This window comes from Felis catus, chromosome D3 (genome assembly GCF_018350175.1).
Source record: "Felis catus isolate Fca126 chromosome D3, F.catus_Fca126_mat1.0, whole genome shotgun sequence".
Taxonomy (NCBI): Eukaryota; Metazoa; Chordata; class Mammalia; order Carnivora; family Felidae; genus Felis; species Felis catus.
In genome coordinates this window covers 1,346,242-1,362,508 of record NC_058379.1, presented here as the reverse complement: position 1 = coordinate 1,362,508, position 16,267 = coordinate 1,346,242, and the positions used below count along the sequence as shown (strand labels likewise).

The window sequence follows — 16,267 nt, the reverse complement described above, 5'->3', positions numbered from 1 at the left end:
GGCGTGCACAGGGTGACCCCGCCCCCCAGAGCTGTAGCTGACCAGCTGAGTGGGAGGGGATCCGGGTCCAGGGAGATGACAGCCTTACCTGAGAGCTCCTCCCTGCTGGTGACTCTCCAGGCCAGTCAGCCTGTGCCCCCTCTGAGTCGGTTATCTCTTCTTGCAGGACAGACCTTCCAAAAGGGTTGTGGCTTCAAATGTCAGTGGTTCCTGACTCCCCACAGTCCTGGGGTCAGATTTCGGGCGGGGCCCTGCTGGTGGCTCTCTGCTCCACCTGGCCTGGCTGGGTCACTCCCTCAGCTGCTTCCAGCTGCTGGCCAGGCTGAGCTGGAAGGTTCTGGAAGGCAATTCTGCACCTGCCACGTTCTTTTCAGTGCAATTTAAAAGAGCCCAGGTAATCCACCCTCGAGGTGTTTCCATGGAGACACGTTTCATCACCCAGAGGGAATTCTGGAGAAGAATCTAAAAAGGGAGTGAAGGCTGTCAGGTTAGGATTCCTTCACATCTGAGGGGGTTTCTGATTCACAGGGCTTGGGGCTGTTTCTCCTTGAAGTTCAGACAGCCAGGACTCCAAGTGATGGATCATTGTGACCTTGAACTGGACACTAACGAACCTTGTCAAATCTCTAGCCCTGTTTCCCTCCTTCCTTCACTGGTCTTGATCTTAGCTGGGAAAAAGGGGACTCCAGACATTCTGAAGGACAGCGTCTTGGATTCAGGAATTCCCTAGAAGAGCCAGAACCACTCCCCTTTGGGGAACGTAGGAAGCCGAAGCTTACTGTGCATCTGAGGAAGTGACAGGTCTCGCCCTGGGAGCATCCAGACTGGCTGCCCAGGGCCCGCCCCTCCCCTGTGGCCCCGCCTGCTCTCCTGGATGCTCGTCAGCAGTGAAACACACAAACATGCGCCAGGCCTTTGCACGCTGAGCACCCGCTTCTCCGCCACACTCACCCCCGAACCGCGGGCTATGGCTTGTTCCCACACACTCAGAATCTTCCAGGGACACAGGAGCCGCAGGACCATGTTCTCATGGATCATCTGAGTGCTTTTCCCTCTCCCTGGCTCCTGTCACTCTGGGGTCACCCCCACCCCACCCAGGTGGGCTGCGTTCGGGGGCTCAAGGGGCATCACCAGCGGTGGAGCCCGTCCACGTGCCCATCCCCTCCCAACAGACCCCACGTGTTTAGGAGCACACCGCATGGGACCCAGATAGAGGGAACTTTCTCCGTCCTTCATCCGAAATCAAACTATAACTGGCATCGCGTATCTCTCTCTACGAAACCACCTGGGATGACGTGGGTGTGTCCCTATCCTGTCCCTCTGCAGTATCGGCTGCATGTTCGGATGTGCACCTGACCTGCGCATGGGGGGTGGCCCCCGTGGAGAAGAGGTCTCCGTGATGAGAACTGTCGCGCCCCACCTGGGGTCTCCTCGTGGCCCGCGGCGTCTGGCTGGCGGGTGTGTGGGACCCTCGGGTCTGTGGGAGAGGAGGTGGGGCCAGGGGCTCACGGTCCTGTCCTTCCAGCACGCGCCTAGGGAGATGTGGACCCGGCCCCAAAGGGACGTGCAGCAGGGGCTTCCCTGAGCGTGTTGTGGGGGCCGCCACCTCCTGGTCTCCTGGGACAGTGGAGAGGGAGCCTGGGGAGGGCGAGCCTCAGAGGACGACGCGGGTTTGAACCACGGAGGTCCTGTACGCTTGGCCATAGGAGCACATGTCAGACTAGGAGTCTGGATTTCTCTCTTGTCCAGCAAGAGAGAAGACACAAAACTGAATATGAGAGAGGCTGATGTCTGGGAGGAGACAAGAGCCCTGAACAGGGTTTTCGTCTCCGTATTTACTGAACTCTCAAGAACTCACATACGTGGTGAATGTGAAGAAAACCATCAGAGAGTAAATGCTAACTTGTGTGTAAGAAGCAAATGGTCTGGGGGGCAAGAGGAGTGTTTGACCAAGGTACACTGCTGCCGGATGGAAAGTAATTTCCTGCAGGTGATGCAACAAGTTTCTCGTGATCCCAGTACAATATCTCGCTAGCTCACCTTGGGCGTTTTCGCCCTGTTGTGGCAGCTCTCTGCTCTAAGCTTTAACCCGTTTACGTCAGCGTAGGAATTCCTGAACGTATTTCCCGACAAGCACGTGTGCCAATCAAGCATTTGTAAAAATAAGTGTCCTAAACAGAATGAGAGCTAGAACACAGGGCCATCGACGTGCGTTTAAAGAATATGCCCACAAAACAGCAATGGGCATTTTGCAAGAGCACCTTCAAATAAAAAGATAGGCATAAGCCAGTTCAAGGATTTCCTAAGGATGAAATCTTAGGAGTCTCAAACACCCTCAAAACCATAACATAAAAATTCAATGAAAGTAAAAAGGATACTATTAAACACAGCTTTACGATTTCCCAAGGGCAAGAGGGAATGCGTAATTAGGAGTGGAATAGAGGCGGGGGGGGGGGGGGGGGGTGCGCCTGCAGGCAGCTGCTGCGCATGTTCCCCCGCCCCTTTCCCTTGAGGTCCAGCGAAGGAGATGCCAGGACAGAAGCTGGCAGACGCTGGGAGGCGGTCATCACTTTGCCTGTGCCATCCCCAGGGAAGGACTGTGGGCCCCACCCTCCGGCCTGGCCCCTGACCAGCCTGCCCCTGTCTCCTCTAGCTCTGCCACGTGCAGCCCCGCCCTTCTGCCCTAGCTCCACCCACCGCCTCTAACTCCCACCCTCATGCGGCCCCACCCCTCTGCTCCAGCCAACCCTCTGACCCGACCCCACCTTTTCCCTCTAGCCCCACCCTTGTCTGGCACTGTCCCTCCTCTCTAGCCCCCCAGGCTTCCACCTGGGCTCATGACTTAGCCACATAGCACACCTGACCAGAGTACACATCTGCCCGGACAGATGGTCTGGCGATGGCTTGATGGCCTTTTGTCTGTTGGGTGGAGCCCAGAAGCCCCCAGTGATGCAAACCCCAACCCTCCTCAGCTGGCGGGATGCCCGGCTCCGGGCCCCCGGACATCTGGGCACTGTGGTTTCCTCTCCCTGTGGCCCGGTCTCCTGTCCACCTGTACGGAACCCCAGGAAGGGCAGCGTCCTCCTGTCCCCCCCTTCCTGGCGAGGAGCCTGCAGGGAGGGAGTCCCTGGAGTTCCCTCCCTGATGCGCCCTCACCCCTGCCCGGTCCTGGTGTGGGAAGCTTTCCTCAACATCAGGACATTGACATTCTGTGCACACAGACAAGTCTGTGGGAACAGTAACGATGACCGATGGGGGTTGAAGCTCTTTTGCCATCGGCAATTTTTTTCTGCATTTCTCATTTTGGCTTCATTTGGCCTCAAACAGGAAGAGTCAAGACAATGAGGCACCATCCGCAGAGGTGGCCTTGGAAGAAGGTCTGGGGCCAGCAGGTGCGACACCGGACCGCAGGCGGTTCCCTCTCCCGGCTACCAGGACAGGGAGTGATCAGGCCTCTCTGAACCTCAGTTTCCCCTTCCGTGTAACGGGCTCTGGGTCTCCCATCCTAACCTGTATTGAAGGTATCCACCCTGATCCATCGGCACGGCTGCGCCTTCCCAGCCACCCGCACCTTTGCCAGGTTAACTGCATTCCATCTCCTGTGCCTCCGCCCCGCCCCGCCCTCTAAATCACCAACACAGTCACTGCCTCGCCGCTGTGGTTTCCCCTGGCACCCAAGTCTCAAGCGCAGGGATGCCAGCATCTAGACAGAAAAGTGGAGGGATGCCAGCATCTAGACAGAAAAGCGGGACTTGGTCACGCTGATGGTGGCAGAGCTGGAGGGCAGAGGATGACCGAGGCCCATGCGGACATGAGCAGCTGCAGCTGAGCCCCAGCAGAGGGAGTGAGGGGTGTGAGCAGAGCCGGGGCACCCCGGGCGCTGGGCAGGGCGGGACCACCGCCAGCTGTCCTCAGCAGAAGGACCCTGTGTGGGGCAGGACCGCGGGGGCAGGGCACCCGGCCAGGGCTGGGAGCCCCGGAGGGGGCTCTGCAGGGAAGCTGTGAAGCTGGAGGGACACCCTCTCTTTCAGAGGCCCCGGCCCCCTGCGGTCCCCACCAGCACCCCTGTCGTCAGGACCTGGCAGGGTCCTGCTCTGGGAGCCCAGGAGCTTGTTTTACAGAGCAGAGGAGGGTGGGGGCTCTGAATCAACAGGAAGCCCCCGCTCCCTGCACCCATACACTCCTGCCCCTCTGCCTGCAAGCCCTCCCTGCCCTGGTCAGTGCCTCGTCACCCCTCGGTCTCTGCTCCAGCCCCTCCCCCAGAATCACTCTTATGTCCCCTGGCCACCTACCCCGGGCAGTCCCCTGCTTCGTCCCCTCAGCATAGCTGACAAGGGAACGTCAGGTCTAGACTCAAGTCCTTGTGCTCAAGGACCACCCATGCCCACTGCCTGGCACACACTAGGTGCTCATTAAGTGCTGGGTGAATGGGTGGCAGTTAATGGCATCTGAGAGCTGTCAGTGACCCCTGGGAGGGGGCAGCAGGCCCACTCACCCAGGGAGGCTTCCCGTAGTGAGAAGGGGATGCACAGAGGGCTGGGGCCCTGCCTTGGGATCCCAGAAGCAACCGGGAGCCCCGCCTAGAGCACCGCAGAGGCGTCCAAACTCTCACAAGTCCCCCACAGCACCTGTACCCAGCAGCTCACATGGACTCTGCCCTGGCAAGTATGGAAGTGACATTTCCCTAGCTAGTGAGTCTGGAGCTGTCAGGGAAGGGGGGGGGTGGGGAGTGTCGGGAGCTGGTGGCAGGAAGTGACTGGTCCCCTGAGGACAGAGTGGGGTCACCCACAAGGTGCGCTCCTTCACTCCGGCTGAGAGGAGACAGTGACGGGCCCAGAGGCCCTCTCCAGCCCTGTCCCATCTAGTCAGTGAGGTCTGGTCCACTGTTCCGGGTCCCCTGCTGCTGTGCTGGTCCCTCCCACCTGGGCGACCTCAGTGGCCTTGCTACTCCTGTGTGAGATGTCACTCATCCACGCTGAAGTTTTGGATTCAGACGTGCACAAGAGGGAGGTACCAGGACACGTCAGGGGACACACGTGCTGGTGGCGATCCTGCCACCACAGTTCAGGGACAGCTGCTGGGACTCAGTGTGGGTCTCTGTCCCCCCCACGCTATAAAGTCCTCCTTCCCATGTGGATTCAGACCTCACAGTGGGCTGTGTCCGGAGCTGGGCACAGGGGGACCTGCTCACAGCTCACAATGTGCCAGGCCCCCACAACACACAACACCCGTGGCTTTGCAAAATGCACGTGGAATAGAAGCAAACATATTGAGAATACAACACATACACCGGGTCGAACTGTGTATAATAAATGGCATGTGCATTAAAGTGAGTTTCCTGTTCAGGGAGCACCTGGGTGGCTCAGTCAATTAAGCGACTGGCTTCGGCTCAGGTCATGATCTTGTAGTTTGTGGGTTGGAGCCCCACACTGGGCTCTGTGCTGACAGCTCGGAGCCCAGAGCCTGCTTCTGATTCTGTGTCTCCCTCTCTCTCTCTGCCCCTCCCCTGCTCATGCTCTCTCTCAAAAGTAAATAAGTAAACGTTAAAAAAAAAAAAAAAAGTGAGTTTCCTGTTCAGATTGAGTTACTTGTTTCCTGGCCACATGCGTGTGTTTGAATTTTTAAGAATTAAATGTGGGCAGCTGCTCAATCTCAGAAGAGCCTGCGGAGGACAGGCTCCACTCACCCCTGCAGGGCAGCCTGAGCCTTGGCAGGTGCATGGCCCTCCTCAGCCATGGGAGACAAGGAAGCGGTTCCCCGAGCTGGGGCTTAGGTGGAGAAAGCCCCAGGGCACTAGGGTGGCTGTGCCAGGCAGGACTGTAAATCCTCACCACCCCTGAGGCAGGTTTATCACTCCCCAAGGAGGAGGACGAGAGGCTGAGTAGCCTGCCCCAGGTAACACAGCGAGTGAGAGGGGTAGGACTCAGGTCCCCAATGTCCCCACCTCCACACAGTCCCCGACCAGACCCCCTTGCACGGTCTCTATCAGTAGTGCAACTCTAAATAAATACAGGCCTGAGCAGGGATGGATGGATGGAAGGACGGACAGACGGACGGATGGACCAACAAACACAAGCGAATCGTGGTGTCCTGAGGGGGTGCTTGTGAGCCAAGCTCCCCCTGCCTGGCCCTGGGTCCTCGAGAACATTCTCTGCTCAGGAAAAACTGTCCCCCGGGGTGTGTGGAAGCCTCTCAGCCAGAACCTCCTCTCTCGTTCATGGATCTCGAGTCTCAGAAGCGGAAGGCACTGCAGGGACATCCCGGTGCTACAGTCACAGAATGGGTGGAGCCACCCAGTCAGCCCCACCGGAGTTGACCTAGGCGTCTCCTCTCCAGACTCGCTCCACAAAGTCCCCAGCAGGCCATGCTGCGCAGGATGGCCGAGGCCCCGACCTTCTTCGAGACCTGGGCCGTCCCTGACCTGAGACCCCAGCGTCCTGCCCACAGCTGCCCAATCCGCCGGGGCCTCTCCCCACTCCCCTGACACCTTCCAAACAGTGCCCGCTCCTCGGTGTCCCCACCCCCCACCTGTGGTGTCCTTCCAACACTCATCCCCCTCCGGGAATACCATCTAGGATTCCTGGGTGCCAGCCTGTGGCTGAGGGGCCGGAGGTGCTGGCCTCTGAGAGGTTCCGGTCCATCCCACTGACCTGGGTCCCAGGGGAACTCCTGTGTCATTTCAGGCTGACACGCTGACCTGAGGGCCCTGGGGGCAGCCAGGCCCCAGACAAGCAGAGATGCCGGTCAAGACTCAGCGCATCCCAGTGTGTCTGCCTACACCCATCTCTGCTCCCCTGACTGTCCAGGGGGCTCACCCTGCCGAGTCCCCTGTGGTCGGCTGGCCAAGGGAGACAGGGGTGGGAGACAGGTGGACAGAGGGAGGGGCATCTCCCTTCTGCCTCCTGTGGCCCAGCCATCTCCAGGGCTCCAGCACCCCAGGCTGTCGGCACCACCTCCCTCCCAGCCTCACCCCTGGGTCATTGTGGCCTCTCACTGTTGCTACTCTCTGGGTGACACTCTGACCCTGTTGGCCACACAGTGCCTCCGTGTCCTGTTCCTGAATCCCTGCGGTGAGGTCCCTGGATGCTGAGAGCTGGGAGTGCCTGCTCTGTGCTGACTCACAGCCCAGAGGTCGGAGCCCGGCTCTGCACAGGCCTGGCCAGGGTGGGGAGGGGTTCACCACGGCACCTGCTGGTTCATACCACAGGTCAGTGCAGGCCACGTGACAACTGTGACCACTGAGCCCAGAGTGAGGCTGGTCCAAGGTCACCTGGGGTGGGGTGGGGTCCCCTGGATGTGCAGGCCTGGGCTTTCCTTACTCATGGTTGTCTGCTTCGGCTGGGTCCGGCCAGGATTCAATACAGGTGCTGCCTCGCCAAGGTGTCCGCCTTGGGCCAGCGGAGGCCACAGGGCCAGGCCCCAACCCGGGGGCTGTGCATACTTTCTCCCCATGTCTGGGCGGCACCTGGCCTTCCCGCAGAGCTCGGTGACATGTCCGAATTCCAGTTGGTAAGGCCAATCTATCCTCAGGGCAGCGCACCCCTCCCGGTACCCAGTCAGCCAGCTTGAGCACAGGCGCGGGTGGGCGAGGCTGGGAGCTTTCCAGGCAAAGGTGATTCAGCAGAGGTGGGCATCACCTGGTCCCCATGAGGAGAGGAGGTCCCTGGGGTCCTGGGCCGGGAAGAGCCCATAGAGGGTTTGGTGCCTCTCCACAGGCTGGTCCTAATCTCATCTCAGAGCAGAAACCGCAGAACTCACAGAAAGAGAACAACGTTCATTTCACAGGAAATCAGGGCGATGTCTCTAGGACAGCTCAGAGCCCACGCTAAGGGAGAGTGAATATTAGTGCTTTTTCTTGCTAAATTTTAAAATTCAGATATCGTTCACAAATAATGTCATAAAATGTGCACGTCTTAGGTCAACAACCTCTTCAAAGCTGTTCTTAACTCTGGGACGATGACACAGCACACGAGGGTAAGGGAATGCTCCGTGCGCCGGGTTAGAGCTCCCCTTTCCTGACGGTCTGGGAGCTGCAGGGGCCAATTACAGCAGTCAATTAGCGAAGGCTTCAGAGTCCCTCAGGAAAATAAATAAGGTACTTCATGCAAGCTGTAAAAATAAATCCAAGTGAAACACTGCAGTGGAAACTAATGACTGGCTGCCAGCAGTTAGGCACTAAACCGTTAATAATGGCAACTCCATCCTAGTCCCCAGAAAACAGATCAACAAACTTAAACGAACGGACAGGGTCTTGGTGCAGCCGTCTTTCTCATGGGTGGCTTTTTTCGGGTGTAGACCCGCGTGTGGCTGGCTGTTGTGGCGAAAGACACTGACAGAACATTCCAGAAGGTTCCGGGGTCTGCACAGGGTTGGCTGTGTCTGCCTTCCATTTTCTGTGCAGGGGTGGGTCCCAGCGAGGGGCACACGGCGGAGCTCCCCAGAGGGCATCCTGCTGTGTCTCAGGACAGGGTGAGGAGGGGGCAGGAGGGTCTGAGCGGGTCACCCCGCCTGCCCCCGGATCCCCTCCAGAGGCCTCGTCCCCTCCCACCCACCTGCCATCAGAGCCACAGGCTGGAATGCTCTGAGATCCAGACCTGGAGGGGCAGACTTCCAGGAGTGACATGGAGAGAACCGCCCCTTCTGCAGGCTGTCTCCTCTGGGGCTTCTGTGGTCAGGACCACAGACTCCCAGCCTGGGGAATCCCGCCTTGGGGGCACGGGGCGGAAACGGAACATGAAAACACATCATTTCCTCCTGCACAGAATTACTTCACTTTTAGTTTTTGAAGTGTGGACTCTGCTTGAAATAGACACCTAATTAGATCACCGGAAGAGGCGTCCCAAGCCACAGGATGGTAACAGTGGTTCCCATCTGTCCTTTCCTCCCATACCCTTTGTAATTCGGCAGCACGCTGTATTTACGGTGGCAGGCGAATCGTGCTGCTGAACATTCCTGAGGGACCCAGGGCTCTGCCAGGAGCCTAGGAACCACGGACAAGAAAGGGGGCTCCTGCCTCCCAGGGGCCCAAGTGCAGCCGGAGGAGGGAGTCCACATCAGAGAGAGAAGGTGGGGAGCGGGCCCAGATGGGTGGGGGTCAGGTCAGGAAAGCCTCAGGGCTCAGCAGAGAAGCTCTGGGGAGCGGTCTCCAGCTCGCAGGGGCAGCGGGCAACGGGACGCTATGGAGGCTTTGCTGGAAATGGTATCCGGAAACATCAGTCCAACGGCATGCTAGCAAGGGGCTGCGACGGCCGCGTGCTCAGAACCTGACTCTCTGCAGTCCCCTAATTTCTCTGTTCCAAATATTCTCAGGCTCAGGAGACTGAAGCTGGGGTGGGAGGGACAGAGATGGGTCCTCAATTAGGACTCTGTCAGTGACAGAACCAATTTCTGGGTTTTTTTTTAATTTTTAAAACAATTTAAAAATTTTTAATTTATTTTTGACAGAGAGAGAGACAGAGCGTGAGCAGGGGAGGAGCAGAGAGAGAGGGAGACACAGAATCTGAAGCAGGCTGTCAGCACAGAGCTCGACATGGGGCTCAAACCCACAGGCCATGAGATCACGACCTGAGCTGAAGTCAGACACTCAACGGACTGAGACACCCAGGTGCCCTCTAACTGGCTTTTGAAAGGGGGAGTGTTACTGGTCCTCTTAAGTGAAAAATACACAGCAATACCTTCAGGCATGGCTGGATCCAGGTGCTCAGGTGATCTCCTGTCTCCTTCACAATTACTGTCTATGTGTAAATAGGACTCCCCCTGGAGAGCCACCTCTGGGGGATGAGGACAGGCATCTCCATCATGGAGGACAAGAGATCCCTCCTTGTCCTGCAAACAGACCTGCTCATAAACAGGGGAATATGAGCAGCAATGAGAATGTGATGACCCCAGAGCAGCTCAAGTCCCCAGCGGCCCCAAGCGGCAGAGCCCCTGACCATCTCCAGTCAGGTCCTCTGTCGACAGCTTCAGTGCTTGGGATTGCGGGAGATGTGGACCAACTGGGTGTCAGGCAGCAGGAAGCAAGACTGAGCAAGCATTCATATCCCAGCACGGCAGAGCCCAGGAGAGCGTGCTCCTTCCTGGAAATGCAGGATCAGGACAGGTGTGGTCTGTGTGACCCTGGCCCAGAGGTCCCAGATCCCAGAGGCCGAGCCAAGGGCAGGGACATGGTCCCATCCCTCCCCTCACCTCCTGCAGCCTCTTTCTTTCACCAGACTTCCTTCTCTTCTCTTAGTCACTGACTGCCCAGCCTCTTCACCATGGAGCTGAACTAAAAGGGTTTCAAACCCACTTCTGGTGTAGATGTCTCCCAGCACACACCCAGCTGCAAAGGACGACCCTTCAGTGAGGCACAGTCCTGCATGTGGCCCTAACACAGAGTGCTTTGACCTAAAGGGGTCCCCCCACACGTACACGCGCTCACGTACACACACTCACACACACACAATGCATAAACAAACACACGGGTGCACCCACTTTGTATAAACACATGCACACTCTGTTTCTACACGCTCTATAAACAAATGGGCGGTGCACACACTTCGTATAAACAAATACACGGGCGCACACACACTTCCTGTAACAAATGCAGTGCACACACTTGGTATAAATGAATACACAAGCACACACTTCCCATAAACAAATACACACACAAGCCCAGATGAACACACACACATATACACTCACAACTGTTTCTAAGACGCTTAGAAAAAAATCCCAACCCTTGTCTTTGAAAAACAGCAGAGTGTCTTATAATCTCCTAAAGAATTGGTGATTCTGAAACCCTCAATAACAAAGCAGCAGTTTGTAGAGTGCATCTGAAAACTACTATTTATGTAATGTGTTGGCTTTTATAACTTGTGGATCCTCCCAGCACTTCAAATCTCCTTTTCCTACTGAAGAGGCTGTCGTGCCCGTCTGCTGAGGCCCGTCTTCACCCGGCTGAAGTCACCTGGCTGCACGCTGCAGGGCACAGCGTAAGGCTCACGACCTCGATGATGGGTCCAGTTACAGTTACAAACAGGGCCTCTCTAATAAATTACTTCAGGTTCTAAGTGTATAATTACAGTGTTTTTACTAATCACATAATCAAGATGGGTAATTATGTCATTACGATATGACATTTCATCTGCCCTTGCAGCAGCTGTTTGTGGTCGGTCACGAACTTGAGGGCCTGGGGTGAGTAGGGGTTTGCCTGGGGCGACCTGAGACCCTAGCACTCCGGTCTTTATTTGGAACTGCCGGATGCTGTTGCCGTCCTGGGGAGGAGACATTCAAGGGGTTAATGACACAAACGCCCTTCCCCTTGGGACTCTTTTTACTCTAATAGCTTCAATTATCCAGTCAAAGCCTGGGTCATCTTGTCTGAGTGCTGCAAACAGTGCCACCACACTGGCGGCCCTCGCACCGGCCCCGGGCCCACCATGGTGAGATCTTCTGGGGGGTTCTTCTCGGGAGGTGCCCATCCAGCCCTGTTTGCTAACCCAGCGCTAGTACTGAAGACCCAAAGGGGACGTGGGCTGGGGCCAGCTTCTCTGCAAGGGAGCCCCAGACCACACGCAGAGGGGCGCCCCCTTCGTGGTTCCTGATTTTTGCCACATCCCAACTCTGGCAGGAGACGGACGTGCCATTATGGTCCCTTCCTTGACCTGGACACCAGCCAGCCTCTCCAAACTGGAGGTCCTCCCTGTGAGAGTTCAGCTTTTTCCGTTTAGCACAGCTTGGAGGTGAGCGTCCCATTAGATCAACAGTCCTGGGCTGGCACCCGCCCAGCAGTGACACTGGGGCTTGGGGGCCTGCTCCTCTCCTGCGCACCCTGGGACCCATGTTCTGCCCACTCGCCGTCATGGGCCAACAGCAGCCCTGCCTGGCACCCTTGACGGTTCGGGAAGGACAGGAAGCTTTAGGAGATTAATGTAATGCTGTGGGCTTGCACGGCCTTTCGTCCTGCATTTAACACAGTGACAATGTAATTACATCCTTCATGGGAAATCTCGCCCGTTTTAACAGCTGTCACCAGCCACAACATCACAGTTCCATGTGCTTGGCTGCGCGTGTCTTTTCTGAATGCGTTTGCAGAAGAGCTCAGCATGGGTGTTAAGGCCCATTTCGCCTCAGCAACAGAACATGAAGAGGGAGGGACAAAAGGGCACCCTGACTCTCGTGAGATGGCAGCTCACAGAACCTGCGCCCACCTGCCCGGCAGCAGCAGCCAGGCCTGGGCGGGGACCTGGGGCTGCATGGGTGACGATGGGACGAGGGGAAGTTACAGGCAGTTGACCTGCCCTATGAACAGGAGCACAGACGCAGGGAGGAAAGTTCCCATGGAGTCATGTTAACCATGAAGAAATGCAAGTAACTTATGTATCAAAAAAAGGAGTTTCCTCTAAGACTCGTCTATACCTGGGATTTCCCTTTTAATGACGACAGCAGATCATTACGTTGGTTCATTTCTGTCCAGGTTTCCCTTTAAGTCCACAGGGGTGTTAGTTTCAGGGGCCTTGCCCGGCGGCCAGGGTTCAGGGACGGCCTGCGTGGTGAGCTACGTGGGCTGCCACACTGGCGATGCTGGTGCTGGAGGGGGTTTCGTGGGCGCAAAGGGGACAGATGGCCTTTGAGTCCAAGCTCCCGGACAAGCTGCCTTCGCTCTTCCCTGCTCTTCTGTCACTCAGTGAGAATTGGGAACCTGACCGTGAATATTTGCCAAGGTCAAGCCATTGTAAAAACATAATTCTTGTGGGATGAAATGATTGATACAAAGGGAATTAACCTATTCACGGGTAAGCACAAACATCTGGGGATAATTCACTCGGAGACTTTCTGTCCGTGCACGAAAACATAAGACAAACTAAAGTGTGTGCACGGACGAGACCACGGAAATTTCAGACACTCTGAAATTCACTGCGCGTGCAGATGACTGTTGTTCAGGATGAGCGCCGCCTGGGTTGTCTTCGCGGGTCTGCAGAGCCGGTGAGACACGTCAACGTGCATTTCACCACGACGGGGACATTCAGGGGCCATTCTCACCAAGATACATGCCCAGGGATGAAGGGGCCAGCAGGCACAGCCAACTTCTCAGAGCTGCACAAGGAACGCGTATCGACGGCACCGTAGAGGAGAGCAGGCGAGGCAGGGGGTCTGAGAAGCGGCCCACCCACAGTTCCACCAGCAGAGACCCCCCACCCATAGCAATCAATGCTGCATCTCTTAATTTTACTTTGTCTTAGAAAAAGGCACACATTCGGAAACTGCAATGGGACAGAGGGTCAGCACGGCCCTCATTCAAGGAGGACACGCAAATTCGTGACACGTTCCATATGCTTACGTCACAGAGACGAAAAGCCCAGCAGAGGGCATACACTCAAGAAGGCTGGAACAACGCCGTCTGGTGACAGCCGTGCCGACGCTTCCCACGGTGAGCGCCAGGTAGTGCTCAGAACTGCTGAATCACTATGTCCTCGCACACTTCGCTAACACAACACTGTGTCAATTCTGCTTCGGTCAAAAAAGAGCACACGCGTACCGCGTGGAATATATACACCCCTCCTCACACCTAAATGCAACCGTGTTATAAAGCACATTTCACCACCTGCCCCTGTCACTCCACACCCAGCAGAGACCCCGGCTGTAAATAACACATCTGCACGACCAGCTAGTCTCTGCAGGGCCTGCCATCGAGTGCTGTCGCAGAGTGTGCTGCACGCTCCCGCTTTTGGTCCTGGAGGACCCCAATGTTTTGATATCACACGCTGAGATGTGTGAGTGACCCCAGGGCACACGCTCACCCTTCAGCGTGGCCCCGGCAGTGGATGTGCACTGTGCACAGGGACACCTATGGCCTTGTCTCCTGGCTGCACCGTTTCCATCATAGGGCCCAGAGAGGCTCTGGAAAGTTCCCTCTACACCTTCCCCGTCATGAACATCCTGACACAGAGGCTGGGCTTAGGAGGGAGTCAGGACCAGGGACCCGAGAAGGGTTCTCAGGCTACAGGGTCGAGACCCCACAGTCCCGTCCCCACCCCCTACAGTTGTCCACTCTGCTCTCAGCAGGGGCAGAGCGGGGGCAGGGAGGGTCCCCACCTTGGGCTCCAGCAGTGGACACGGCACCTCCTGCTGCCTGAGTGCCCACACTCCTGTTCAGGGTCACGGCTGCGGGTAGCTCCTGGGCTTTTTTCGCAAAGCTCCTGGAACGTTACTTGGATCTTGTCTGAATTCCCTTAGAAATTGCTAAATTACATTGTTCGCATCAGTCATAACGTTGGCTCAAACATACAATGAGTCCGGTTATGGGAAATAGAGAAATGTGCACCTAGGAGCAATCGGGTCTGTGGACTGAATGTCCCGGCAGCCTGTGGTTCTTCTATCAACTGGGCCACTGTCTCCTTCCCTTGATCCTCCCCAGATTCACTTCCCTGCTGGAGACCCCTGTGGGCCTGCACCCAGACACAGCCTGAAGCACCTGCCCCAGACGTCGGGTCAATGAAGGCAATTCTGCCCAAGGACAAGTGACATGAGGCCTTGTGTGCTGGCCACTCAGGCCTGCTAATTTGGGGAACAGACCCACTTGGTCCTCCTGCTGGATACCCAGGGCCACCCCCGTCTGCCGACTGAGCACCCACGCTCATGTATTTGAGGACGCGGGAGTAGGGACGTCTTCTTCCCCAAACAACCTATGCGTATCACGCAGAACAATAAATTCTCACAGGAGTCATGTGTAGGGAGTGACAAGCTGATCCTAAAATTCATATGAAAAGGCACAGGAAGAGAACAATCAGTACAATTTTGAAGAAGAAAGAGTTGGAAGAATGCTCTAGCCAATCTCAGTAATTCATATAAAGTTACAGGAATCAAGAGAGTGAGGTATCCACAGAGAGTAGAAATGTAATTGAGGGAACAAAACATACAATCCAGAAACAGACCCACAATACCATGGAAACTCACTCTTTACAAAGGTGAACAGTAATCCAATGGAGTAAGTATAGTCTTTGCGACTAATGGTGTTGGAAAGATTGGACACTCATATACAGATTGAGTATCAACCAGAAGCCGTGTACCTTTTACGAAAATACGGCAAAAGCAGACCACAGATCAAATGTTCCAAAATTGGATTGTGGCGGCACTCTGCAACTCTTTAAACTTACTAAAAATCCTTGAATGTGTGGTATGTACATTATACCCCAAAAAGGTGTTTTAACATACCCTTGCACACTTATTAGAACGGCCAACATCTCAGACCTGTGACAGAGTGCTGCTGAGGGTGTGAACCAACCAGAGGTCTCATGCCCTGCGAGTGAGCCTGTGACATGGTACGATTCCAGAAAACAATATGGCGGCTGCTCAGATGGTCTCTCTCTCCCTTTCTCTCTCTCACACACACACATGCACGCAACCCAGCCAGTTCATTCCCACATTCTCACCCGGGAAACTGAAAGCAAATGCCTACAATAAAAACACCTCTACAGGGGTGCCTGGGTCGGTTAAGGATCCAACTTTGCGCTCAGGTCATGATCTCACAGTTTGTGAGTTCGAGCCCCGCGTCTGGCTCTGTGCTGACGGCTCAGAGCCTGGAGCCTGCTTCAGATTCTGTCTCCCTCTCTCTCTGCCCTTCTCCCACTCATGCTCTATCTCTCTCTCTCTCTTAAAAATAAATAAACATTAAAAAAAATATATTAAAGGGGCACCTGGGTGGCACAGTCGGTTAAGCGTCCGACTTCAGCCAAGTCACGATCTTGCGGTCCGGGAGTTCGAGCCCCGCGTCAGGCTCTGGGCTGATGGCTCAGAGCCTGGAGCCTGTTTCCGATTCTGTGTCTCCCTCTCTCTCTGCCCCTCCCCTGTTCATGCTCTGTCTCTCTCTGTCCCAAAAATAAATAAACGTTGAAAAAAAAATTTTTTTTAATATATTAAAAAAATAAAAAATAAAAAGCAAACACCTCTGCATACGAGCAACTTTGTTTGTCATGAGCGAGACCGGAAATAACTGAACGTCCATCCCCAGCTCACTGGATCAACAAGCTGCAGTCCGTCCACACACGCACCTGCTCAGCACCAGAGGGGTGAGCCACAGATACGCAACTCTATGGATGAGGTGAAAACCATTATTTTGAGGAAGAGAAGCCAAAGTGAGTACCAATGGCAGGACTCTGTTCACATGACGTTCTAGGAAGTCGAAGTACATCATGGCGACCGCACGCAGAGCACCTGCTGCTGGGCGGCCGGCGGGTGACAAAAGGGAACGAGGGAAGTTGAGGGGTGCCGAATGTGCTCATCACTT

The 16,267-nt window shown here is 55.7% G+C and overlaps 1 long non-coding RNA gene across 24 annotated transcripts in view; it reads right to left on the bottom strand.

Moving 5' to 3' along the window:
* The window catches only part of LOC102901135, a 68,354-nt gene that overhangs the window by 40,598 nt on the left and 11,489 nt on the right, over positions 1-16,267 (bottom strand). For all 24 annotated transcript variants that reach the window (XR_006588380.1, XR_006588382.1, XR_006588367.1 and 21 more), the window contains one exon: positions 89-462. This is a non-coding gene — a long non-coding RNA (uncharacterized LOC102901135). The remainder of the gene's footprint in view (positions 1-88; positions 463-16,267) is intronic.